Consider the following 5,491-nt stretch of genomic DNA (forward strand, 5'->3'; position numbering starts at 1 on the left):
CCTACAGACACACACACACACACACACACACACACACACACACACACACACTTCTGGAAAGAACATTAGAAAGAAAAATTCCACTATAGGCCCATTTCCCTCATCCATTGACCTCTTCTAAAAACAACAGAAGATTTCAACTATCAGGAACATGCCCAAAAGCCAACTGGTAAGTCAGAGCTGTAATTCATGTATCTACAGTTCCTACACACCCTGTCTTCTGCACGATGTGGAAGGAGGCTGAGGAAGATCTAAGTGAGTGCAAGCTGCATCAGGAGGCCTAACACAGGTGGTGGGTTATTTTCAGGCAACAGCACCTTCACAAACATGCTGTGGAATACAGTCCAAGAAATTCCTAACAAGGAAAGATAAGCTGGCACACAAATTTAACACAATCCAGCTAAAAATCACCTGCAACACATGCTACTACATTTCACCATAAAAGTGACAGGCTACTAAAGGATTTGAAGCTTCATCAATACAACATACTGTCCATAAGGCCAGAGATAGCAGTTGCCATGGTTACTATCATCCACTTTTATCAGCAAATTATTGTCATTATCCTGAAGTTTTTGGTACTTATTTAAAATTTAAAAAAAAAAAAAAACGGTTTAGGGTTCTCACTGTTAATTGAAGGAAAGAATCAACTACTGTTTGATTCGTAAGCATGCTGCTTTGGAGATGCACATGGTTAACAATACTTGGATCTGCAGCAGGAAAAAAAAAATCAATTCCTTTCTGCTGCTCCTTCTCCTCAAGTACTGACAGTTTGTATTCTCAATGCAGCCAAAACAATAAAACAAAACTCATCTTTTTGGAGTCTATGTTTTAAGTTATTTTTCCCCCCTAGGCCCTCAAATGGAGTCAAAAGAATGCCTAGATCATCAACCTGTTAGGCCCAGCCCCTCCCCATCTCCATAGTACTGGTTCACTTTCTTGTCTACTTAAAAAAAAAAAAAAAAAAAATCAGGAAACATTTCCATAGCTGATTCCAAAATATAAGAAAGAATAGTTTCATTCAACTGAGACCTGCTCATTTTTTCATTTAAAAAAAAAAAAAAAGATAGGGAACTTGCAGAGTATCAGTAGAAGAGAAGTGGAAGGGTATTCAAACTTAGAAGATTTGTGTTTAAAAGTTGTAGAAAAGCCCAACGCATATAAACTCCATACAATCTCTACAAGGGAAGGGTTCATCATCATGACAGGTAGGGCTCAATCGATACACAAGTAACAGAAAAGTTATCCTTAATAGTCTATTTTAACATTCTCACCAGAAAATATTCAAATATTTAATATACAAATAAGAATTACAAGAAAGCTACAAAATAATGTGGCACAAATATACAAAGAAAACATATGCTATTTAAGAAATAATTATCTGTAATAAATTCAAATGCAATGTTAACTATTATCTCTTTAAAATAAATAGTCCACGGCAGCAAAAATAAACACTTGACAAGTTAATGTGATCAAATGGTATTTACGCTCCTAAAATTCTTAGGTCCATAGAAGAAACCCATGTACAAAAATTCCTGAAAAGTCAATATAAAGCTCATGAATATTTCCCAGCACAAAATACTATGAAAAGTCAAACGTGTTTCATGAAACCAGTTCTGAATATAGATATAAAGGAATCCTGTCAAAGGTCAGAAACCTAAAACTTTAATCTCTTCCTTTCTCTTTGAATAGTAATTAAATACAAAAGCCTTCAGCAATAAAATACTATGTCTACAAAATTTAAAAGCACGTTAATACAACTCCAACTTCAGTATTTCTTCACAAAAACCTTTCATATTCACTTTAGGATTAAAAAAAAGTGAAAATCTCTCTGATAGGTTTCATTTTTATCTAAACAGTTAAATGTTTTCCTCACCCTTCAGAGAATGAAGTTCCTGTATTCGTTTCCTAATTGGGGCTATTTAATCAAAAACAGTCACTTCTAAAATATAAGATACTACACTTTGATCTTCTCATACACACACAAATGCCCAATTATATTTTATTTTTTAAGTTTTCTATTCAAAATCTGTGAGCAGAGTATTGAGAAAGCAGCGATTGGAGGCTTTAAACTTTTAGGTTTTTTTACACAAAAAATATTTCAGTGCAGTCTTCTAGATTTGAGTAGTCATTTCCTTGTGCATCCTTGTAAAATAGAAAACATAAAAATAACATGCCCATGTACCTCAAACTAACACACAGAGATATACCATCTTTTTCACTGAGAAACAGCTTGAAAACTTTAGTCAGTAAAAATTTTTCAGAAAGTTTTCAGAGTCAATCAATCAGAACAATGAAAACTTTGACCAAGACATCTGTTAACTCTGTGTGTTAATAAGTGTACAAAAGAGTCCAAGAACTAAACTATTCACTAAAATCAACTACTATCACATCAATGGGGAAATGAAGAAAACTTTAAAAGAGGTCCTGTATATTTCACAGGACCTTTGAAAGAAAAACTTATCTTTTCTCCTTTCATTTGGGAATGCTTAGACAGCATTGTTTAAACAAAGCTTCAAAAACGTAACAAAGATTTTTGGGAACTGGAACAGCACTTAAAAAATAAAATGCATAATGTGTCCAGGGTACACTTTTAATGCATTTATTTCTGATAACTGATAAGGAGAAAACATCTTCAGACAGAAGCTGCTGTCCATGTATTCATCAGCCACCTCTCTCGAATTCATACCTTCATGGCTTCTCACAATTTACAAAGAACTTCCACACGTACTACCTCATTTGATCTTACTGAGAAAAAAATTACAGTATTATGTCTACAAAACAGACAAAATTCAAAGCAGGTTCATCAAACTTTTTACACTTTCCTAACTTTTAAAAACTTGGATACAAAACTTGACAAACCACCAGCATGGATGGTATTCCTGAGGATAATCAATTCATCTAACACTAACAGAGTTCCAAAGGACCCTGTGCTGTAAAGGCTAGGAAATACTTTAAGAGCTTCTTTCAGCTTTAAGCAGTTACTGTTGAGTGTTAGTAATGGACATATTCGCCAAGACCTATACCCACAGATATAACTTTACTCAATAATCCCAGTCTTTGGAGACTAGCTTAAATACATCAACTGCATGTATTTATAAAGCTAACTGCCTAAGAACACATCTATTATAGAATCATTATCTATAGATTCAAAGAGGGGGCACAAAAAAAGCCTTAAATTTTTTTTTCCACACACTATCCTCCATTCCAAAATCTCAACTATTCTATATCCTTGTATTATAGAGATGATCACAAAGCTTCAAGAAAAAAAAAATTGTACCAACTACTTTTGTTTACATTATTTCTTACAGTAGCTGTTCAATGCCCCGCTTCAAGATAAAACCTATTTATTTATCTAATGGCGCTCTGTACCTAATCTAGTATCGTTAAGCTACCAACAATAACCAATCTACTCTGCATAGTATTGTAAGCAGGTAAAAAGCAGTCAGAGATTTCAATGAGCAATTGTAAATTATTAATGGAATTGTGAAATGGACTTACTCAAAAGTCTTTCTGGAACTTTAAGGTGTTAGTCCTGTTGCTTAGCTGAAGCTAAGTAGAGCGGTAATAAGCAGCAAAACCCTCAAAATTCAAGAACGTCCTTTATCTTGTTGTAGCACCTCCTGCTGGATAGCATTTAGAGATCTTCATGTAAGCAGAAGAGTAATTCTAAGGCAGCTCCTTCCAGATGACTGAATAGGAAAAAGGATGGACCCTTCAAAGCTAAAAGAAAACAGGGCCCTGTCCATCACTTAACGCCTCTTAAAAATAAAATCTGGCAAAAGTATCTTTTAACTCTATTACTATTCTAGGTCCATAAAGACTTGCCTGAGTCCAAAGACACATACTTAAAGAAAGCTTGCAAAATTTTTAACTAAAATAACGAGTTAAAAAGCCTTCTACCATAGTCAAGCAAGAAACTTGGTTATGGGCAGCCAGGCAACGCCAGTCAAACTGAAAATGCTGTATGTTACCAAAAGCAAAAGTCTGATGGGCAGAAAAGCACCTGCAATATTTCCAACATACTGGCCACAAGTCTGTGTTTTGAGAATTTTCTGCACTATTACTATGCTCTTCCCTTAAGGATACTCGTCCATTATAGAAGTTTTAAGAACAGAAATTTCTTCGGATAAACTTGACCGTAACCGCACACAAGAATCTCCTCTTTGTCATCAAAAGATAAGGTGCTGGGATTTTAAAATGCATTCTTCAGACATTTTACATGGCCCCTAATAAGCTAGTTTGAGGCCCACAACATAAGATTCCCTATATAAAGTGAAGACAGAAGAGGAGAATAAAAAGGAACTTACCAAAATTAAAATGAATAATAGCATTTCCAGTAAATATGCAGTAACAGTTTCCTATAATGCTGTAAACCAAGTAAATTATGAAACTTAAAAAAAGGGGGGGAGGGGAGGGATTAGTCTTCAAAACCCACAAGAAAAGCTGACCTATTTATTTCTACTGCCCAACTGTGAATGAACACCAGATGTAAACAAATAACATAAACACTGAAAAGTATGCTTACATGCCTAATTTCAGTGCCCTTACCAGGCCCTCAATAAAGCCCGATGTGAGCATCCCTTCTAAAAGGAGATAGTCCAGGTCCTCGCCCTAAAGAAGCCCCACAAAGTGTGCCTATGAAAACGTTTCCTTCCTAGAGTGCACAACTGCTTTGGGGGAAAAAAAAAAAAAAAAAACTTTCATCAGCCCAAATTAATCTAATTCTAATATTCAGCCATCAATTATTAACATATAAACGTTCTTCCCTCTCTAAGTTCTCAGCTCAAGCATCTGTAGTCCTGACACCAACTATGAAGAAAAATGCACAACTCCCTACCCCAGCTATGGGGCAAATCTTTGAAATCGGAAGCAGCTACAAAGTTCACTGTCAAGGCCAGCGCTGAGGCCCACACACGCCCGGACCTTCACTCACACTGGAAATTCTAGAAATCCATACTCCCAGAGACATCCTTTAACAACAACACAATGTGGACGTGCAGAGTGAGATCCTCTACTTCAAGACCTAAACAAAGAATATTTCAACATATGACCAGAATATGATGACACCGGATTCACCAATGAAAACAAAACCTGCCTACCATTAGCAGCCGTACCCTCATCTCAACAACTCAACTACTTAGAAATCACTCTCGGCACATCTGCACCCCACAACCGGCGTGTGGCCTTCTCCGGGGGTGCAAGCCACAGACAAAGTTGAAAGGAGACGTTCTCCCCCGGTGCCCAATCCCGATCTCCACCCCTCCCCTACCAGGGCCACCTTGCTGCTACCCACCATCGCGAACGTGGTCAGGGGGAAATCAAAGAAATCCTAACAGCACCGCTCAGCAGAATAAAGAGACCAGAGAGAGGATGACGAGAAGTGTTGGGAACTGCGTGCACGGCGGGGCTGGACCAAACGGAAAGAGTCCCACTCCGCGCGCCCCTCCCCCCGGCGGGGGCGCGGGCGGGGGAGGGGCGGCCGCGGCCCCTC

At 37.5% G+C, this 5,491-nt stretch overlaps 1 protein-coding gene across 1 annotated transcript in view; it reads right to left on the reverse strand.

Annotated features, from left to right (window-relative positions):
• Nucleotides 1-5,491, reverse strand: part of PHF21A (PHD finger protein 21A) — a 237,089-nt gene that overhangs the window by 230,434 nt on the left and 1,164 nt on the right.

Source organism: Tupaia chinensis, unplaced genomic scaffold (assembly GCF_000334495.1).
Source record: "Tupaia chinensis unplaced genomic scaffold, TupChi_1.0 Scaffold000561_1, whole genome shotgun sequence".
NCBI lineage: Eukaryota > Metazoa > Chordata > Mammalia > Scandentia > Tupaiidae > Tupaia > Tupaia belangeri.